Source organism: Fukomys damarensis, unplaced genomic scaffold, assembly GCF_012274545.1.
Source record: "Fukomys damarensis isolate Sample0158 unplaced genomic scaffold, DMR_v1.0_HiC HiC_scaffold_11, whole genome shotgun sequence".
Classification (NCBI taxonomy): Eukaryota; Metazoa; Chordata; class Mammalia; order Rodentia; family Bathyergidae; genus Fukomys; species Fukomys damarensis.
This window is the reverse complement of record NW_022900923.1, coordinates 21,167,270-21,187,763: the sequence shown is the minus strand read 5'-3', so window position 1 is coordinate 21,187,763 and position 20,494 is coordinate 21,167,270. Positions and strand designations below refer to the sequence as shown.

Genomic DNA, 20,494 nt, shown 5'->3' with positions numbered 1-20,494 from the left:
GGGCGGCGCTGGGGCAAGACCTGGCACCTGAGCGGGACGGAAGACGTGGGCGGCTCCGACGACGCGTCCGGCGCAACTTCTCCAACTTGCAGGCCTCGCCTCTTCAAGGTTCCGCTCCGCGCACTGCGCCTCGGCGTGGGGACAGAGCCTCTGACACCTTGGCCTTCGCCACTTAACCAAACCCCCGCAGAGCCGCGTTTGTGGGCAATAAACAATGTACCTTCCCCCACCCCCTGTACTAGGCACTGAACCCAGCTTCACCGTGACCCAAATCTCCCAACCCCACCCTTTTAAATTTGTTTGTTTGTTTTTAGTTTAGAAACAGGGTCTCACCAAGTGGCTAAACTGGGCTTCCAGTCCTCCTGCTTTAGCTCCCAGAGTACCTGGATCACAGGTGCGCGCGGCCCACCAGCTTGCTTGTCCGTCTTTTCTTCCTTCATTTCCTTCCTTCCTTCCTTCCTTCCTTCCTTCCTTCCTTCCTTCCTTCCTTCCCTCTTTCTTTTGGAGACAGGGTCTCTAGGCTGGCCTGAAACTCACTAAATTTCCCAGGCTGGCCTCACACTCACAATCCTCTTGCCTCAGCCTCCTGAGTGCTGACATTAGTCTTTTTATCTATTTATTTATCAGCTTACCTCTTTGTTTTAGCTTCCCCACGCTAGACATTCGCTTAATTAAAGGCTATTCAAATGTCACCTTCTCAGAGGAATTTACCTCTGGCAAAACAGCCCCTGCTTCCACCTCCGCTGCTGTAGCATTATTCTAGGGATAGGGGAAAAGACTCCAGAGGACAGATGACGTTTAGAGTGACCAGAGGGAGGAAGGGGAAATGGCAGGGGCCCGGTAGCCATTAGCAGAACTGGCAGTGGGGAAGTTAAGAGGTCCCTGCAAGCCAGTGTATCCTGGACGGACTGGGCTGGAAGCAATAGAGATTGTGAGATTTAGGATTTAGGATTTAGGATGTGTATCTGAAGGTAGAGTGGATGAGAATTGCTGATGGGTTTGGATGTTATATAAGGAAAAAAAGAAATGCGATACTATTCTTCTTTAAATTTCACAACACAAATATGAACTAGGGGTTTTGATTGTGCCCATTTTATAGAAAAGGAAATTGAGACCCAGAGATTTTGATCAGTTTGCGCTGTTACAGCTAGCAAACCAAAAATTTGGGATTTGAATCTGGAAATCAATCACCTCATCATTCTCCTTCTTTATAAAGGAGGAATGCCAGAGAAGACGGGGAGATGGGAAAGGAGGGGCTTCTCTACTTCAGAATAAAGACTTCTGGTTTGGCTGTGCGCAGACCAAGAAGCCTTTGAAATGTGGGAGGAGGGTTTGGGATTGGGGTGTCAGCCGTGTGGGGGGAGAGGCAATCGCAGGCCTGCTGTGAGTGAGGAGATGGAATGGATCTTTTAGAGCGTCCCATCCGGCCCTGGGTGTTGGAAATGACAGTGGTGACTCAGGCTCCACTCTCAGTAGTGCTTCTTGTCAACCGAGGGTCCCAGGAAGACTGAACTTGCTCCAGGAAGGTGATGCTGTCACACACGAGACTTCAGGGTGTCACCCACCGATGTCACCACATCGCGCCCGCCTGACAGGACCTCTGAGGTGGTCTCCCTGAGGGACCCTTGAGTGTGCATGCAGAGCCCCCCTCCTCACCTGCCCCCCAAAGTGCTGCATCTGCACCTGTCCGGTTTGATCCGGCCCCCTGTGGAAGAGAAAGATGCACCGATGGCCTCTTGTCGTCCTTTTCCACCTGGGAAGTGATATTGTTAATCTGGATAGTCTCTAAATTAAATTTATAGAAAAACCGCTCCATTCCACTGTTTCCATCAAGGAAGTTGCTTCTCTGGTATATAATGGGCTTTTGCTGCTGTAGCTTTGTGGGGAATTTCCAGTTAGTGAGTCCTGGCAAAAGCCAGGGCCCCCACTTCTGCCCTCCCCGGCACAGCTCTCAAACGTCCAGTCCTGGCCCAGCCTGCAGGGAGCTCCAGCTGCCAGAGCCTAGGTGCAGGGACTGAGACCGTGGGCGAGGGCAGCGTGCTGCATCCAGTGGCGATAGTCCCAGCGCTGGATCCGAATACTGTGTGCCAGGCCTCTCCCGCATCTCCTGCTCTCAGCCTGCCCTGGCCCTGTGTGCCTCTCCAGCTGGGCTCTCCAGGCTCCGGGAGAAAGGCCTGCGTGAGTGTCCTCATCACCAAGGCCCTCGCCTGCCTGAAGCAGCCAGCGCAGTCTCCACGCTTCCCCTGGGTGAGCTTTCAGCTCCCGTCCTGTGCTGCTCCACAGTAGCAGCGCTTGGGGTTTTTCTGTTCTGGGTCCCTGAAGGTAGGATTCCTGGCCTGTCATAGCCGATGACATGTGTCAGTCCTCTTAGCTGCCTCTGAAGCTCAGTGTGCTCCACAAAGAGCAAGCTTCTCTCCCGGCGAAGCCTCAGAGCTTCCTGGTGAGAACGAGGGGCCGTGCAGTGGCCAAACCCAGTTACAAAGGTCACGACAACTGTCATGTCCTGGTGACAGCCTTTGGATTTTTCTGGCCCTAAATGTGGTTTGACAAGTCTTGGTTTATACCACCGTGTCTTGGGGGTTTCTTCTGACTTCATAAGACCAGCAGAGATGGGTGTAGATTCACAAGAGAGACTGAGCGCCTCCAGGCAGAGGCCAAGGTGGAAGGCTGAGGTGTTCCAGGGGGTGTCTGCAGTGTGCAGGGGGCTGGCTGGGCCAGGACCGAGTCCCAGTGGGTGCCTGAGAGGCCCTATGCACGATCCGGGAACATGCCATCCTCTGCCAGAAGGAGGCAAAGGGAGCTGCTGACTCAGGACCGAGTCCTCCTGCAGACCACCAAGTGCCCTGTTCCCTCGCACAGGCTGAATGCTGGCTCCATCTCACGGCTGGGGTGTGAGGCAGGCACTGCGTGTTGTGCACTATTCATGGCCCTACTACTTACAGTCATTGGGACAGTGACCCATTCCATCCTGCTCAGTAAACAGCTGCTGCCCTGTCCCCAATCCCCAGCCACCTGCCAACTGTCTCTCATTTCCTCAGTCCTTTCCAGGACCCCCCATGTCCCTGCACCCCAGCAACTACCAGCCATGCCTGACGCAGCCAGCACTTTCAGATTCTAGTACGGGAGAGCCCGCAGTTGTACATTTGGGGTTTCCCCTGCCCTTGAGGGTTCTCACACCCCGCTCTCCTGACTCTCCTCTGTACATGGCTGCCCAGTCCCCTCACTTCTCACACAGAATCTGCAGCCTGCCTGTCCTTCTCACCTGCTTCTACCTCCTGAAGAAAACTTCCCATTAGCCAGCCTTGGCCCCCACTTCACACCCTTATCTCCAAGCCTCTTATGGACCCTGCTCCACTAAACACATCTGTCTTCAAGCTGAGAGTTTGAAGTCACTGACCAGTTGGTTGACTGGCTACCGATCCCTGCCTTATTATCTGGTAGCGCATTAGTGATAATCAGATTCTAAGCCAAAGCCAGAGAGGAAGAGCCCCACCGAATCTCACAGGGCTACCTGAGAGGGACGTGCTTGATGGGAGGAGACCAGGCCAGGGGACCCTGTGCTCCACAGCCATGAGAAATGCTGAGCGGGTTGGTGGTAAGAATGGTAAATCTGGTGGGGCTGAGGCAAAGGGTAGGTTAAAAGGTGGGCTCACACTATAGCATGAGGAGACAGAGAGGAGGGCTACGGCAAGGCCAGCTTAGTCAGAAATCCCATGTGTGGGGTTGGTCTCTTCCCTCTGGGCCAAGATGGCCCTGCAGGTGACTAGGGAGGCCTTCCACCTGCTGAGTGGTGGGGAGGCTGCAAGGAGGGCTCTTGCTGTGTGCTGAGATAATGCTGAGAGAGGAATCCAGGAAACTTGCATCACACTTTCCCACAATGTGCCACAGTGGCTATTCAAAGGCCTCTTCCCTCTGTCCCAGTTGCCTGGGAACCATGCATCCCGAAGGTACACTGAAATCATTCTGTGCCCTGTCAGCCAGCTCAACTTTCTACTGTGGCTCTGGAAGTCACCATTCAGCACCAGACCTGACCTGGAAGAAGGGATTCCTTGCCTTCGAGATGGTGTCAGGGCTTAGCACTGGTGTTAGCTTGGGAATTGACTCACAGCCCAGCGCACAGTTGGATGTCAATCTTCTCTGCCCCACAACTTTCCCCTGCCCACCTCTCTCCAGGCCAGATGTTTACCCTTGGTACTTGATATGCACTTGTTAAAACCTGCAACCAAAGGAGTCCACAGTTCAATCCACAGGAGCCAACCTTCAGCCTACTGGGATCTCGGCCACACCCCAGAGACTCAGAAAGAAATGACTCACATGACTCACAGAGCACAAAAGGAAGGTGACACCCACTGTCTCCTATGGGCTCATTTACCCAGCAATTGCTGCCAGCCTTTCCTGCTCTTTTACCCAGATATGTGTAAATATGGACAAATCAGTTTACGACCCAACCTTGCCACGAGGCTGGGAATCAAATCACTTGGGAAACATTCAGAGCCGCTGAAGCCCCAGGCCTCCATTGGAGGTGTGGATCTAATTGCTCTCAGGTGGGCCTGGGCATCTGCGTTTCACAGGCTTCCTGCATGATTCTGTGCAGCCAGGGCTGAGGAAACAGGGAGGCGGAAGCTAAAAGGACTCACTCTTTCCATGCCTTGCTTAGTCACCAACACACCTGCAGCCCATTCATGGCTTCAGCTAGTGAACTGTGCTTGTAATTATTCCAATTAATTCCAAAATCATCCCATAATTAATTCTGTATACCACTCTTTCTCCTTGGGATTTTAGTCACTTGTAAATTTCTGTTTGAAGCTATGGGTTGTGAGGTCAAGAGTCTTAATTTATAAAACACCTCCTAAAGAAAACTATCATATTATAAAAACTCTGTTATGGAAAAGCAGGTTGTGAATGAGAAGAAAGGTCATTTTACATTCTTACATAGTGATGGGTCCTTAAACTCTTTGTTTCTCTTAATATTTTGTTATAGGGGCCGGGGATTTAGCTCAGTGGTTCCACTGCCTGCCTTATAAGTGCAAGGACCTGAGTTTGATCCCCAGTACAAAAAAAAAAAAAAAAAAAAATTGTTATACAATACATATATTTTTGTTGTTTTAGGCATATATTCTTTGTTTTAGCTTTAGATACTTATTTTGGTAAGGAAGACAGTGCTGGACATTTAACTCAAGGCCTCCTGCATGCTAGGCACTCCACCACTTAGGTACACCTCAGCCCAGTTTTAGAAGTTTCTGAGCAGCCTTTGACATTTAACTCAAGGCCTCCTGCATGCTAGGCACTCCACCACTTAGGTACACCTCAGCCCAGTTTTAGAAGTTTCTGAGCAGCCTTTGTCACAGAAGAGTGGAGGAGGAGCTAAGCCACACAGGCACAACACCCCCCCTCCACCTCTGGCTGCTGGTCTGTGCCAGCACCTGGATCCATACCTCAGAGGGGCAGTGGGTCAGAAAGGCCATTGTTCTGAGCTCCAGAAGATAGAGCAGAAGTGAATAGCAGAAAGAGAACCTCTCTGAGGCTCCTAGATGAAAACTGAAGCCCACTGGGAAAGTGAAGAAAATCTCTGCAATAAAAGCCTGTCAGACCACTAATTAGAGGTACCACCAACTCCCATCAGAACCCGGACTATCTTCAGGGGAAAGACAGCTAGAACCTGCAGTAGAACCTTGCAGAGTTCAACCCAGCAGGAGGTCAGAGAGCTCAAATTGGGCCTTGCAGCCAGAAATCAACCTGAATCTCAGGGGGCAGCTTCTGGCTTGCTGAGACTAATTGACTGAGATCTGCACACTTCTGCTCATGCTGTCTATTGTTATAGCAGAGCCATACCCTGGAGGAGGCCCTTTATTTTTATTTTTTATTTTCAAAGTAATTTTTTCTCTTATTTTTAATAATTTTTAAATTATTTATTTATTTTCTTTTCAATTTTTTCCCTTTTTTCTCTTCTCTCCTTCTCTCTCTCTTGCTCTCTCACTCTCTCTCCTACCTTGTTCTTCATTTCTCTCCCTTTTTGTTCCTGTCCTAATTCAAATTTCTTTTTTTCTTTCTTCTCTCTTTTTCCTTCTCTTGATTGTCATTAGTTTTAAAGGAAAGTGAATACCGTTTCTAGCCTGCCCATTTTTGTTAAGTTGTTCTGCTTTTGTGTTTGTTCTCTCCTTCTGTCTTCTCCTCATGTCTTCAACAGCTTTCTGGAGTTTGCATGATCTTCCTGTGTCCTCTGTGACCTCACTTCTAACCTTTCTTTATCATACCTAGCTATCCCTCCCTCCCCAACTCCTTCTACGTCCCCATCCCAAAGGGTAAAGTTGCTATATTGAAGAGTTTATTCACTATAAACACATTTTAGGCTGGTCCTCAATTTTGATTGAATTCATATGATTAAGGGTGATAGATTAATAACAACCACAAGTTGGCATTTTTCTAAACTGTACTTGATACTATTGTTGTTGCTGATTGTATCACTTGGGCTAAGGTGTTGTGATTGATCTAATCAGTTGTCCTTTCTGGTACACTGAACATGAGATTGCCTAAGAGTCATTAGAGACTCAAAACCTAAAGACCAGCTCTATCTGGAAGATACCTCTGAGAAGCAATCATTCCATAAAGGTTCTAAATACAAGCAACAATATTTACAATAAGCAATATTGAAGTATCAACCCAGGAATTAAACCAAAAACAGTACCAACAACACAAGTAGAAACGAGAGGACACCTAAGCAAGGCGTAAAACCAGACCACCAGCTCACCAAAGAGAAATTCTGGGGAAAACGAGGTAGAAAAGTCTAATAATCAACTACCTGGAAACTCTGAATTGATGGCACAGGAAGTAACAAAACAGATGAATGAGGCTCTAGAAAATTCAAAACAAAAATAATTTCCCAGATAACCATAGAGATGGTGAGCACAATGAAAGATGTGATTAGCGACTCTAGAACAGAAACAGATTAGAAAAAAAAAATAGATGAGCTCAGGATCATAATGGAAGCCATGAATGCCCAGCATAGGAAAGAAAAAAAAAAAAAAAAGGGAATCCACAAAACAGATTCAAACATATATCCAGGAGATTAAAAACTCTATTGAAAGTATTCAAAGCAGAATGAGGGAATGTGAAGAGAGAATATCAGATATAGAAGACAAGATTGCAGTCAGTGACCATGAAAAGAGAGATCGCTTAAAAATAGTAAGAAACCATGAGAAATCGATCCAGCAGCTCCTAGATGATGCAAATAAGAATAATATGTTGTTAGGAATCCATGAAAAATCAGGAGAAAGTACAAATGACATAAAAAAGGAAATGGTTCACAGAATTAATGACAGAAAACTTCCCAAACACAGCAAAAAATTTGACATAGAGGTAAGTGAGGCATATAGGACTCCAAATAGCCATGATGAAAAAGTCTACACTTAGACATATAATAAAGATCCCAGAAACCCAACAGAAGAACAAAATACTACAAGCAGTTACAGGAAAACAAAAAACAAAAAACAAATCACATACAAAGGAAATCCCATCACAGCAGGCCTTTCAACACAAGCCCTCAAGTCAAGGAGTGCCTTGAGCCAACATGGGGAGCTAGGTTGCTTCCCCACCCTCCAGCCTTCAATGGAACAGACCAGTGAGGAGTGTCCAGCTGCCTGAGTGCCCCTGCAGTATCCCCCCTACCCATGCTCTCTGGCTTCCTGGTTGTGCCAGCGACTGGATCCGCACTGCAGAGGCACAGGTGCTCATAAAGGCTGTTGTACTGAGCTCCAGAAGATAGAATGGAAGTGAACAACTGCAATAAAGGCACACCGGACCTCTGTAGTTGAAAGAAATTAAAGCAATAAAGATAGGAAAGGAAGAAGTTAAACTGCCATTATTTGCTGATGATATAATATTCTACATAGAAGACCCAAAAAACTCTCCCAAAAGGCTTCTAAATTTAATTGACAGATGCAGTAGAGTAGTTGGATATAAGGTCAACACTCAAAAATCAATAGCCTTCTTGTACACAGATAACAGACTCACTGAGAGAGAAATCAGGGATATAATTCCTTTCACAATAGCATCCAAAAAAATGAAGTATCTAGGAATCAATCTAATGAAAGAAGCAAAAGACCTCTACATTGAAAACTACAGCACTCTGAAAAAAGAGATCAAAGAAAGTATAAGAAAATGGAAAGATATCCCTTGCTTCTGGGTAGGGAGAATAAACATAGTGAAAATGGCCATATTACCAAAAGTGCTCTACAGATTCAATGCAACCCCAATTGAAATCCCAACAGTACATTTCATAGAACTAGAGAAAACAATCCAAAAATTCATTTGGAACCAGAAGAGACCTGGAATAGCAAAAGCAATTTTAGGCAACAGAAACATGACAGGCAGTATCACAATCACCAACTTGAAACTATACTACAAAGCCGCTGTGATAAAAACAGCACGTTACTGGCAAAATAAAAGACCTGAGGATCAGTGGAATAGATTGGAAAATACAGAAACAACTCCAGATGTACCTCATCTGTGACAAAGGAGCCAACCATCCTCAGTGGAGGAAAGATAGCCTCTTTAGTAAATTGTGTTGGAAAAACTGGATTTCAACCTGCCAGATTAAAACTAAACCCCTATCTTTCATCATGCACTAAACCAAAATCCAAGTGGATTAAAGATCTAAATATTAAAACAGAAACTCTAAACTGGAAGATAAGTTAGGTAGAACTCTTGAAGACATTACCATAGGAAAATTCTTTATGAACAGATCCTCAGTAGTATGGGAACCAGCAAAAAGAATCTAAAACTGGGATCTCATCTTATTAAAAAGCTTCTGCACTGCAAGAGAAATCACCAACAGAGCTAAGAGACAACCTAAAATGTGAGAAAAGAATCTTACCAGATGTTCCTCATACAAAGGTCTACTATCTAGAATATATAAAGAATTAAAAAAAATCAGACCCCCCCCGAAATATAAAGACCTGATTCAAAAATGGGAATCTGAAATGAACAGACATTTCTCAGACAAAGAAGCAAAATCAGCAAATAAATGTGAAAAAATGTTCAGCATCACTGGTCATTTGAGAGATGCAGATGAAAACAACACTGAGATTCCACCTCACCCCAGAAAGAGTGGCGGCTATCAAATGCTGGAAGGGTTGTGAAAAGAAAGGAACCCTTCCTTCCTTGATGGTGGGAGTGCAGACTGGTGCAACCACTGTGGAAATCAATATGGAAATACCTCAAGCAACTAGCATTAGAGGTTCCATTTGACATAGCTATCCCTCCACTCTGTATCTTTCCAAAAGAATTAAAAGAATCATATCACAGTGATATATGTGTACCCATGTTTACAGCAGCAGTTTGTAATAGCTAAAACTTGGAAACAGACCAACTGCATATCAACTGGAGACTGGATAAAGAAGATGTGGCTTTTCTATAAAATGGAGTAGTATTCAGCCATAAAGAATGAGAAACTAGAGATATTTATAGCTAAATGGATGCACATTGAGGCTATACTCTTAAGGGAAAAAAATAGAATACACATGTGTAAATACTGAATAGTTTCTCTGGTGTGAAAAACTAAAAGTGTAAAGGAGGTTCAATTATATAATTGATAATGTGAAATAGGAAGAAAGGGTCTAAAGGAGTAGGGGAAGTGGGAAGGGTAGGGGAAAGGAAAGGATAAAAGGGAAAAAGCAAAGTATGAGAAAAGGAAAAAATAGAAACAAAGTCTTTGTAAATAGGGACAGGCGGAGGGGGAAAGGGAGGCTAGGGGAATGGGGAGAAAACAAGAACCAAAATACATCATGTAAAGGTATGAGATCCCAATGACGAATGTAACTGTACTATACCACTAAAATGTACCAATAAACAATAAAAAAAACCTTTGAGCGTACATCTGACTAAACAGAATAACATCATGAACTGTCATATACCTACCCATCCCCAGCCCCACCAGTAGCCCAACCAATCCCCACATACGTCAGTTTATCTCATCTTCTACTGTTTATCTTCTGAGTTCCAAGCAAATCTCAGATACTATACTATTTCATCTGTAAGTCACTCAAAATACTTCTTGCATCATAACCTCAATTCCATCATACGTCAAAAGAAATCAACTGTTCCTACTGTTCGTTTCCTACTTTCCTCAAATTGTCATATGTGGATATTTAAGAAGTTTTAATCAAAGTACAAACAAAGTCCAGATGTCAAAACTAGTTGATGTAACTTTTGTTTGTTTTAGTCTACAGGTTATCCCTTTGTCTTTTTTTTTCTTGAAATTTATTTGTTGAAAGCACTGGGTTATCTTATAGATTTGCCCACAGTACAGATTTTGCTACGATATAGTTTAACGTGCTCTCTATCCCCCACTTTCCTATAAGTTGGCACTTGCATCTCAAGCTGGCTTACATTCTTATTTGATTTTAGTGGAGGGATTTTCTTCAAGCAAGAGGTATAGGGTGATTTTAGATGTTTCAGATCTAAACCGTGGCATTAGGTGCTACAGATAATCAATGCCTGAATATTTTAGTTCATGACATTTCAAAAATATTTTGGTTCATTAAACATATCAAAATATTTTGGTACATTTCAACATTTCACAGGAAGGAAAAATGAGAGAACCAGATATTCATCTACTATTTGGCACCTAGGATAATTGCTTAATTTACCACTTCCAGAAGAATGAATAGGCTTCCTAACATCTTTCAATAGCAAACAATTAGAGTTCGGCTTCCTTTGGAGGATCGTTATGAACGAATGGACTAACATGTTGATGTGTTTTAACTTGTTGGAATACTGGCACTCCAATGGTCCCGTTTTGGCAGTCCCCTTCCTGCAGTTGATGCCTGAATCCTTTAGACATAGCCCCAGATGCGATGCATTGTTTGTGTACATTTTCTGCCTAGACCTAGAGCAATAATTTTTTTCCAGAGTCCTGATTCCCTTTAACAGGAAATCGCATTTGGAGATGTCACTCTGATGTCAGTTTTCCTGTTCTCTCATCTGATCAAAGTGTCCTGTAATTTTAGTCTTTTTATCTTCATCTGATTGTCAGGGTAGGTGTTGGCTTTAGTGCTGAGGTCACCCAGCACTCTCATGGGAAGAATGCATGTGAGCACACGCTGGATAGGGTAGAAAGAGACAGGCTGAGGGAGCATGGAAGCTCTTCTGAAGGTGGCAGGTGCAGGTGGGAGATCCTAGAGCAGTGCTCCTAAAACTTCAATGTGCACCTCAACTGCCCTGGAATCTGGTTAAAACGCAGAGTCTGAGTCTGTAGACACTGCACCTCTGACAAGCACCTGGAGGTGCCAGTGATCTGGTCCACGGGGCACATTCTAGGTTGTCGGGCTCTGCCAGCATTGAGTAGTAAGTGGCTGTTGACACTAAATGCCCGAGGGGTTCAGCACAGGGCAGCAGCAGCTTTGTAGAGGAGGCAGCACTTTTGCTGTGATGATGTCTGGAGTTTTTAAAATCAGGATCCAGAGTAACAGAGTAGTGGTAATTTCACGTTCAAAGTAAACTTTCAAAAATTACTATTGAGTAGCACTGTGTAGAGCGAAGGGTATAAATCATGTACAACTTGATCTTTTTTTGAGCTACGATTCTTACATCATAAAATTCACCCTTTTAAAGTACACAGTTCAGGGGTTTTTAGCACATTCAGAGTTGTGTAATCACCACCACTGGTGAGCTCCAGATCACTGAATCACCCCTCAGAAGAAACTCCATGTTCATTCATTCCCCTTGTCCCCTCCGCTAGCCACAGGCTCTCACTAACCTACTTCCTGTTTGGTGGATTTGCCTTTTCTGTACTTTTCATATAAATGGGGCCATACAGCAGTGACCAATTGTGATTGGCTGTTTTCACTGAGTATAATGTGTCCAAGGCTCAGATGTACTGTGCATCTGTCAATGCCTCATCTCTTGTTGTGGTTGAATAATACTCAATGGTATGGGCAAACCACACTGTTTTTCCATGAATCATCAGTGGGTGGACGTTTGTGGTGTTCCCATCTTTTGGCGATTGTAGATAATGCTGCTACCAACATTCACATACATGTGTTTGTGTGGGTCTATATTTTTAATTATTTTGAGTATTTACACTGGAGTAGAAATGTGTGTCGAGGGCCTGGGATTTCATCAGTGGTTCTGGCACTTCCTCGCAAGCGCAAGGGCCTGAGTTCGAGCCCTGGTGCCAAAAAAGAAAAATGTGTGTCTTATAGTAATACCGTGTCAAATTCGGAGGGAACTTCCCAACTGTTTTCTAAAGAAGCTGGAACATTTTACAAGTTTGGTTTGAAAAGTATTTATACATAGCACAAACCTATATTCCTTCCTCACTAATTAAGAGTAGGATACTATCAACACTTGGCAGTCTTTCTTTTCACCCCTCACTTTAAGGGTGTGTATGTCAACATCTGTTAGTTTTGATGGCCAAGACTTTTAGAGGTAAAAGTGGGAGCATGTTCCGCACAGTGAGCATAGCATTAGCAAAGATATGAGTGTGGGAGGAAAGATCCCAGCTTTAAATCAACAGCTGGCCATGGTGGTGCACACTTCTAATCCCATCTACGAGGGAGGCTGAGGAAAGAAGATCAAAAGTTTGAGCCCAGTCTGGGCAACCTAGCAATTTAGGAAGATCTTGTCTCAAAAAATTATAAAAAGGTTGGGGATTTAGCTCAGTATGATGGCCCTGGGTTCAAACCCTAGTATCACCAAAATAAAAAAGGGCTGGGTATGTAGCTCAGCAGCAGAGCACTTATCATACATACATAAGGCCCTGGGCTCCATCCTGGTTCTAAAGCAAGGAAGGAAGGAAGGAAGGAATTTTGCACAACAGGGGCCCACTTTCTTCTGTTGTCCAATGCTTGATGAGCAAACAGGTTTCCCTTCTTGCCCCACTTCTTGCACAGCCAGCAGTTTCTCAAAGACATAACCAGCAGGTAGATCAGCTTCCAGTTGGGAAGGGTGGAGGGTTGGCTGAGTGCAGGAGAGCAAGGTAAGGAAGCTATGTGCAGATTCTACTGGGTCTCACATCCCAGTGGAAAACTCGGCATGCAGTGTCAAGGGTGAGGTTTGTGGTTTCTGGAGGGGTGGCTGCAAGAAAGGGCTGGGGATTTAGCTCAGTGGTACCGCACCTTCCTTGAAAGCTCAAGGTCCTGAGTTTGATCTCCTGTACCAAAAAAAAACCATAAAAGACTTTGTGTTTTGCAGTGGACCTGTCAAAACTGCCCTCCCTTCCCTGTTCATCTCCACCACTTCCATCAGCAGGATCTTTAGGAAGACCCAGCTCCCTAGACTGCGGCCCAGCCCACAGGGGCTGAGCAGGACGTCCCCTGGGCAAGGGTCATGGCAGGGGACATTCAGCAGCACAGCCATCTGTTCTGCAGGGTAAACTGCAGGGGAGGAGCTGCAAAGGCCTAGGAGGGCTCCCTGGTGGTGGCCCTGGAGAGTCAGGCTGCAGCTGTCACAGGAGGCCCTTTCTCCCAGCTCAGCAGTCCTATAGCATCTCGCCCCTCTGCATTCTTTCCCGAGCTGACCTCTAAGAACTCATCAAAGTGCGTGTAGATGACTCCACAGAAGCCACTGTGGGACCTGCACAAAACTGCTCACAGAGATTTGTCTGAACCCCAAGTCCCTGAGTCGCCAATGACCAGCCCCACCAGCCCTGCAACCCCAGACACCATGCCTGCTGGCTCCTCTGAGACTGAGACAGCTGCCACTGGCAGTACTCAGGCCTTCCTCCCAAACACCATCCTCAACACAAACAACCTGAAATTGTCGCTTCCTTCCAGCACACTGCCTGGGAAATTTTCAATTTGAGATTGCTCTAAAAGATGCAAAAGTCCCGCCTCGAGGTCTGGTCTGTCACGTGTCAGGGACTGCTCTCCTGCCCAGTGAGCACAGCAGGGCCACCACAGGGGCAGGAGCAGAGGCTGGCAGGCAGGGTGGGTGTGGAGGAGTGCTGGGGTGTCCCACAGTGTGAGGCTCTGCAGAGAGGACTCACAGGCCAGGGTCTGCAAAGTGGCAGGGAGGACCCAAAACTTTCTGTGGTTCGCTTCATGTGCACCAGGAAGAGACTAAGATTCAACTTCCCTTCCTCTCCCCCAGGGCCCTCTGAATTCTGTGCATCTTCACTTTTCCTTTTCTCCCCACACCTTTTCTCTTTTCAGCACTCCTCTACTTCCCTTATTTCTTTTCCTTGTCCCTAGAACAGAAAATAGTCTTATTGGTTTCATTTTCTCTATAAAGGAGGGCTCTGGAGACCAGCCTAGGCCTCTAACCGTTGTGGCGTCACTTTCCAGGAAATCCTGCTGGCTCATGCAGGGGCTCAATAAATGCTAGAGTGCTAGTTGAGCAAATCAAGGGATGAATGAAAGTCACTTCATTGTGGGTTCTGAACACTGCGTTTGGGTCTGGCCTTTTGGAACTAATCCCTGTGCGGGTGGCCACTGGCTTTCCCGTGGGCACAAACCAGTCAGCCTGAGGCTGAAAAAATTCCAAATGTGAGGTGAGGATGGGACCCAGGGTCTAGACTCTCATTTGGTCCGTTTTGGTTTTTGCATTGCGTTGTTGCAGCTTTTCCTTGTGCGCAGTTCAGTGGGCAAGAACTGACGGTGCCCCAGCGCCCTCTGCTGGTGCACTTACATAACCAACTTTTGTCTACCTGAATTTCTACCCACCTTGTTTTGATAGGGGGTGCGGGAAGGCTTGGGGGGTGAGGATTTCTGGTTTTATTCTCGGCCCGCTCATCTGTAAATGTTCAGTCCAGAGCTGGCTCCTGGTGAGAAAAATGAGTGTCGTGTCGGAGCCTACCCTGCCTGGCATCCATGTGTCCTTTGTGTCTATTGACCTCCTGCTGTGCCCCGCTCTGTGCCAGGCCCTAGCATGTGGTAGTGACAGCAGCAGCAACTCTCTTACGGAGCTCGCATTCAACCTGAAGACAAATGAATGCGAGGTACGTGAGTTGGTGACAGTATGCTGGAGGGGAAGATAAAGCACAGCTAAAAGCTAAGGAATGCTGGGAGTGGAATACTGTCATTTTCATAGCGTAAGAAGCTAAGTGTCTCACTGCAAGGGCAGGGAGCCAGCCCTGTGGAGACCTGAGGAAATGGAAGGGAGCATTTGTAGTCGGGAAGGCCCTGAGGCAACCGCGTACATGGCATGTTTAAAGGAAAGCAAGAAGACCATGTGGCTGGCGCCCAGAGCGTGAGTGGAATATGGTATCGGGGGCAGGCAGCAGGGCAGATCCTGCTGGGGAAGGCGAGCCACTGATTTCGTGTTTTATCCGGGGAGAAACAGGAAAACATCGCAAAGTTTTGAGCTCAGGAGTGACAAGATCTAACTCACACTGTAAAAGGACAACTCTCACCGGTGTGGCCTAGACCATTTGGGACTCCTACTGAGGCAGAGAATAGGGCACAGAAGACCGAAGACCGGCTGGGGGAGTAGGTGTGACCTGCGGGTTACAAAGTCCCACCACAGAACAGTTCCCAGAGCCCTGCACGCTCTTCTGAGATCTTGAGTCGGTTTATTGATAGGAGGCCTAAACCTGGTGCCACCCGAGGAGGGGGAAATACGAAAGGACAGTGGCCACTGAGCCTTTTGCTACTGTGCTGTCTCAGTGACTCTCTTTCCTCCTAAAGGGCCGTATTTTCCTACTTTTACTTGGCCCGAACTCACTCTGCTGAGTCTGTTTCTCTTCCTACCCTTAATAAATGTAAAACTTTGCTACCATTTGCACTTGTCTTGACCAAATGTGCATTCAGGACCTGAATTCTACATTCAGGTTTCTAGGATTGGAACCTAGAAACCACCTCTATCAGGAGACAACCTTGGAACACTGCTGCACTGCAGAGCCATGGTAGTGGCTGGGGGGGTGGGCAGCAGTGGTGAGAATTGTTCACTGCACGGCAGCACCGTGGCTATAAATACACAGCTCCTGCTTCCCTTCCAGTTTATTGAGAGGGGTTAATTTGCGCCCTTTCCTGCAAGAACTCTCAGAGAAACACGTTCCCTGAGCCTCTCTCAGTAATAAAGAGGTCTCAGGTGCTTGTGTGCCATAATTTAATTATCTGGTATTCATTTAGCTTGTTTCTGATTTTAAATATATATTATAAATGATTCTGATGAATACACTTCTAGTTAAATCTTGGCACAAATCTGTAATCTTTTTTCTTTCTTTCTTTTTTTTTTCCCAATACCGAGGATTAAACCTAGGGCTTTTGCACTGAGCTACATCCCCAGCCATTTTTAAATTTTTTAAAAATTTTGAGATAGGGTCTCTCGAAGTTTCTAGGTTGCCCAGGCTGGCCTCAGGTTTGCCATCCTCCTGCCTAAGCCTCTATAATCTTTCCATGTCTTCTTAGGTATCTGATATTGATGAATTGTCCTTCGGAATAGACTCACACCAGAGTTGCTCATCTCTGCCCAAACTCATCACTCACAACAGAATACCCGCCCCCTTTATTTTTGGTCCCCACTTTAAGAAGTTAATGTCAAGGGCTGGGGGTGTAGCTCAGCCTCCCATGTGTGAGGCCCTGGGTTCAATTCCTAGTACCACCTCTCCATCACCACCACCACCAAAAAAGAGTTGGCATCAGCAAACAGAGATGGTTTCACTTCCTTCACTATTTGGATGCCTTTATTTCATTTTCTTGCTCAATCACTGAGGCTAGGATTTCTAGTACTATGTTGAATAGGAGTGGTAAGAGTGGGCATCCTTGTTCCTAATCTTGGAAGAAAAGTTTTCATTTTTTCTTCACTTGGTATATTTTCTGTGGGTAAGTCATATAAGTAGCCTTTATTGTGTTGAGTTACATTTTTTCTATACTTAATTTGTTGAGTTTTTTTTATATATATGAAAGGATGTTGAATTTAGCCAATTGTTTCCCAGCATCTAGAGATAATTTTTTTTTCATTCTGGTAATGTGGTGAAGAACATTTATTGGTTTATATTTACTGAACCATCCTTGCATCCTATAGGTAAACATAATTTGATTATGGTGAATGATCATTTTAAGGTACTGTTGAATTCAGTTTGTTAGTATTTTGTTGAGGATCTGTGTTTATCAGCGATACTGGGCTATACGTTTTTACTTGCAATGTCTTTGTCTGACTTTGGAAGTATCCTTGCCTTTTCAGTTTTTTGGAAGAGTTTGGGAAGTGCTGGCATCAGTTCTTCTTTTAATGTTTGCCTCCTGCTGTGCCAGAAGCCTAAGGCAGGAAGATTCCAAGTTTGAGACCGGCTTGAACAACTTATTGGAACCTTGTCTCAAGGTAAAGAAGGAACAGGGACATAGTTCAGTGGCAGAGCACTTTTCTAGCTTGTGTTAAGTCCCTGGGTACAATCCCTAGTTCTACAAAAAAAGAAAAGAGATTTTGGGGGTAGAATTTGGCCATGAAGATATCAGGATATCAATATTGAAGTGTCACATGGGCAGGACCTCCTGGCACTAGGAGCTGTTCCACTGTGCTGGGGGCATGCTGCTCTCCGTCCAGAGTCCTCTGCTGTGGAAGGGAACAGGCTCTCATACTCATTGTTTAATCTCCATTCTGGAGATTGAAATTGGTTTGGTTGAATTTTTTTTTAATACTGAAATATCCCAGAGTCACCTTGATCACAGATATAAAAAGGGAGAGGATTGCTGGAACCTCTAGGGACCCCTGGGGACAATCAGGGCAGTACCTCTCAGGAGGGTGGGTAGCAGCCCATTACCACAGAAATGGCGCAGGATCGACCTGTCAACCTAAGGGGAACTGGTACTGGCACCAGGCAGATGGTGGATGGCTGAGCCCATGCTTACTGACTGGGCTGGCCTGGGCCTACGCGTGGGCATTGTGCCAGGTCAAGGCAGGGGTGGGAATGGAGACACTGGCTTCCTCCTGGGCCCACCCCTCCTCATTCTAATTGCTCCCAAATGATTCACCCTTGTGTTTCTCTGGTGACTCATGAGTCAGGGCCTAGGGCTGCAGCACGTGCTACCTGTGGATGATGGATGAGCCAGGGGCATCTCACTCTGTTCCCATGGGTCACTGTCACAGGTATGAGATGCTGTGTTACAAGGGACCAGTCCCTACCTCTACTACAGCCAGTCCCAGTCCCCATAACATATTTACATTTTCCTATTTTTTGATCTCTTAATACACACATCCTTCCTCTTCTCAAAACAGGTACTACTCATTTGTTTACCTTTTAAAATGAGTAGATATGAATTCATTTTGTTGTAGGCCTGGCTGTGTCTTGAGTCAGTCAAGGTGTCAGGAAGCTGGGACTGAGGAAGAAATAGCAATTCTGATCTCCTGGTCATTGTTATCACAGCAGGTTTGTTTTGTTTTAATCCCCAGCTCTCAGTTCTGGAAGCCAACTGAGTTGCACCACATTGTAACCCAAATTCCCAAGGGAAAAAATTCCAACTGGGCAAATTAGTTGGATATCCTCCTTGGTTCAATCATTTGGGTCCCACATATGTTCAGGAGGCTAGGGTCATGTAGCACCAAAAGTGGGGCCCTACACAGGAAAAAATCCCCCCAGACTGTGCGTGTGGAGTAAGAATAGCATTTTGGAGAGAAGACTCGGTTAAGTATCATGCTGTGCCCCATAAGGAGACACTGAGATCTTAGAAAAGGTGAAACTCGTCAACAAAGCTGGCCATGCATAGTCAGCAGAAGTGGCCACTGTGGCCCCCTGCAGATCCTCCCCACAGGCACACTTACCGCTGGGTGACAGTCAGGTAAACCTGTGTCCTCAGCACTCTGTCCTGCTGCCCCTGAGCTGGGTGACGTGGGGCCGGGGTAGGGTGAACTTAGGAAAGGTCGAGGGATGGGGGTGGGTAGGGCCCACTGCCACTCAGTTCTCAGAGATTTGTGGGATTCAAACTGCATGAGCATTTGCACAGAGAAGACAGTGCTTCAGCTGACCCTGGAGCTACTCCTCAAGGGCCTTTTTGAGTTCTTACAACTGGCATCTATTTGGGTTGCGAGAAAACATCTTCTTCTCGTCTGCTAATCTGAACACAAAACACAATCACAGATATGTATTTCCCAATATGATCTGAGATAAAAACATACATAGTTTGGGGGGTTTTCTTAGGACCTCGCCAAGGCCTGACAACTCCGGGAGGGATCCATGTGCTAGAAGAAGAGACCACTGCTAGTATCCCGGATCCCTGAAAGCATGTTCACAGTACCAAACCTACAAGTTCCAGGAGTGTGAGAGAAGGTCTAGCAGGTTGACATGGAATCCCACAGGCTGGGCAGCACAAGTGTGGCAGACAGTATCTCCTGAGCACTTGCCAAGTACAGGGTTCTCACTTCCATACCAAGGATGAAGAGGAAGACACAGTCCTGTCTCTGGAAACTGACCATCTGCACGCACAGGAAAGACATATGCAGGTTAGAAAGATCATGAAGGTGGGAAATGTCCTAAGTGGCCAAGTAACCTAGTCAGTGTGTCTCTGAGGAGTTGTGTGTAGACAGAGGGTGAACCTTCAGAGGTTTGGGGTCTTCATGGAGATGAAAGAATGGGGTGGGCAGCGGCGAGGATGAAGGTGAAGGTAACAGTTGGGACACTAGAGTGTAGGATTTACAGATGTGAATGGAGGAGAAAAGTTCAGAAATAGATCAGAAATGCAAGGTCTTGAATGGCAGGCTAAGTAATGAGCATGGAAGATTTTCAAGTAAGGGGAGAAGAAGTTATTGTTAGGAAGTGATGTGCTTGTGGATTCCAGGCTTGAGCGGAAACCACTGGAGTTGAGGGGAAATGGGTCAGAAGCCATGACAAGTGATTCAGGATCCAGAAGTTCAGAGCTTGGATTCTAGCCTACATGGGAGTGGGGGATTTGGGAATAGATATTTGACATGCTATAAAGGTTCCCTGGGACTTGCTAGCTCATTTGTCATGGGAAGAAGAGAGAAAATATCAAACTTGAATGGTCAGACTGTACCAGTGGTAGAAATAGGGGATATTTTCCACATCCATGCATCCATCAAGAGGAGAAGTAGAGGGTAATCAATGAACTCCATGCAGCCTGCCCTCAAGGAATACACATCCCTTTCTCTTATCCCCAACTTTTCCAGGAAAGGCCCTAAGAACCATCCAAGATATATCATGGTGAAGACGGCAGAAGGATAAAGAAGAAAGAAAATTCCATTGCTGATACTGTAATCAGAACTTTACTCACATTCTGAAAAATCCTTAAAATAACCCAAAGAGCTTTGGGAGAGGAGTGCAGGACTTGTCTGCCCAGAGAAAGGGCTCTGCATTCTACAGCACTTTAGGTCTTCTCCTGCCTGCCTGGCACCAAGTGGACAGGCAGACAGATGGGCTGAAGAAAGCCCTTATGGGAACACGGTCCGCCTTTGGCTAGAGATCCTCCTCTGCTCCGCCTGTCAGGAAATTGAGCAAGGGCAAGCGCCTCTTGTCAGAATGTCAGGCAGAAAAGGGATTTAGGGGAACAGGTGGGGAGTTTATTTTTGGCTGCTTTGAGTTTGACAGGATAGTGAGGCCTCAAGGAGA

The 20,494-nt window shown here is 46.0% G+C and overlaps 1 long non-coding RNA gene across 1 annotated transcript; it reads right to left on the bottom strand.

Annotated features, from left to right (window-relative positions):
- Nucleotides 1–14,782: 14,782 nt before the first annotated feature.
- Nucleotides 14,783–19,310, bottom strand: LOC104866356. Its single transcript, XR_781432.1, has 3 exons — nt 19,176–19,310; nt 18,170–18,251; nt 14,783–14,914 (listed from the first exon to the last, which is right to left on the bottom strand). It is a non-coding gene; the product is annotated as an uncharacterized LOC104866356 (long non-coding RNA).
- Between the last annotated feature and the right edge of the window lie 1,184 nt (nt 19,311–20,494).